Raw genomic sequence first — 2,220 nt, forward strand, 5'->3', positions numbered from 1 at the left:
GAGGGGCAATAAGGAGGTTAAGATTTAAAAGCAATTTAAAAAAGGTGGGATTTAAACACGGCGAGAGAGGGAGCATGGCGCCGCCAGGTGGAAAGCACGGAGTCAGGAATTGGCGGCAGAGGAGAAGGGCAGAGATAGGAGGGACTTGCTGATGAGCAGAGTGCAGAGGGGGTTGTAGAGAGGGGAGAGGTAATGAGGAGCTGCAGAGCGAAGCCTCTGGTAGGAGAGTTAAGGGAGCTTGAACTGCATGTGAGAATGAAGAGGGAGCCAACGTGGTGGTGACTTAAGACGATGGGGCTATAGCAACTTTGGTGAAAGATAAGTTGTGCGGCTTTATTTTGGATGGAAGATGTGGAATATAAGAATGCTTAAATAAATCAGACTGTAGTGGAGAGAGATGGCTCGCTGAGAGACCTGTGAGGAGCAGGTTGCAATAGTCTAAGCGGGAGCAGATGAGAGAGTGGATATGGGAAGGGACAGATTTTGGCGATGTTATGGAGAAAGAATGGGCACCTTTTAGCAGTGTAGAGAAGAAGAGAGAGAACTCAAGGTTATGGGCTAAGGGGTCTAGAAGGATGATCCTGTTATCCACAGAACGAGAGAGGAATTAAAGAGGTGGGGAGGGATAAGGAGCTCTGTCAGGGACAGGTTGAGTTTAAGGTGATAGTGGGATATCCAGGCTTAGAACTGGGACTGGATTCCTGATTACATTTCTGGTGTAGAGAGGTAGATCTGGGAATCATTAGCATAAAGATAATAGTGAAAGCCATGAGAGGAAATCAGAGCCCCCAGGGAGCCAGCATACAGAGAGGAGAGAAGAGGGCCCAGGACAGGGCCCTGAGGCACACCAATTGATAGTGGGACAGCGGTAGAGGAGGAACCACCAGAGGAAAACGCTAAAAGTGCACCGGGGAGAAGGAAGAAGAGACCCAAGGTAGCAGAGCTCTGTGCTCTGAACTCAAGTTGTGCTCTTAACCTGAGTGCTGGGTCCTGTCACTCAGGATTTATGTGCACAGACTGCGCAGGTTTTTCTGTGCATAAAATCCCGACACTAGCACTCCAGCTTCTGCCGATAGACTCTGAAAACTTTACTCCAGCTCAGACTAGACGGTAGTTTTCCAGCTCTGGTAAGCCAGTGATCCTCTCTATACTGGGGGGGTAATAGTGAATGGCATCACTAACGTGGGATTTCCATGCGAGAGCATTACAGAATGCGCTCAGCTATAAGCGCACTTTATTTTTTGCATAGAACGCCTTATTGCATGCACAGAAAATGTGCGCACAACTGTAGGGTTGAACCGTGTGCTCCCTGGCATACCTTATTGCATCGGCCTCAGTGATAGTATAGGGTGTGCAGCCTTACTCCTAACTGCACACTATGGGGAGTTTCTTGCTTTAAAAAACTAACTGGTACCGACCGAGTTAACATAAATCTGCCTGCTTTTCTGTACCTCAGCTCTGCTAAGGTGGGATGAGTTATCTGCTTATATCAAATAGTGTTCTGGCAGTGGTGAACGGATGACAGCTTTATTGTGCTACATCGCTAATTCCAAAACTGCTCCTAGCAATGTGCCCCTCCTTATTTGCATTAAGGAATCAGAGGAATAAAATGCTGCCAGGAATGGCCCGGCAACAGATGCTTAGCTGGGAAAACCTGGGAGCTCCCCTGGATCCAGGGTAACCTTCCCTGAAGGGGGACAGTGGGTTTGGAAGTTAGCAAGTTTTCAAAGGGCAATGCTCCTGCTCATTGAAAAGAAATAAAAGAAAAAAAAAAAGGAAGACCAAGAGACAGAATATACATTTGTAGGATTCTGAGCTGGTGTTCGGGGATTATCTCTTCTTGCTGGGTCCTAGGTAACTTCAGCTGACTGCTTTTTGACCCACATGTGGCTAGTGGTGCATTTTGCTTTAACAAGTGCGCTCCTGGTTCCCAGGTCAGATCAGTTACAGAGTGCAAGAAATCCACTCGCATGCTCCTCATCCAGAGATCTTCCTTCACCCAGGCTGCTCTGATTCCTTCTAGGCACAGAAGGCAGCCTCTGGCATGGGGATTTGGGGATTTTCATTCATGGAGCCAGGTTTCCTGGTTCTCAGAAGAGCATTAAGAAAGGTATACAAGTCTGCCTTTTACAGCTATGAACATGTCTGCTTTGCCATACGTCACGAACAATTTATTTATTTATTTATTTATTTAAGCATTTTTACATACCAAAATACGTT

Source organism: Rhinatrema bivittatum, chromosome 8, assembly GCF_901001135.1.
Source record: "Rhinatrema bivittatum chromosome 8, aRhiBiv1.1, whole genome shotgun sequence".
NCBI classification, from domain to species: domain Eukaryota; kingdom Metazoa; phylum Chordata; class Amphibia; order Gymnophiona; family Rhinatrematidae; genus Rhinatrema; species Rhinatrema bivittatum.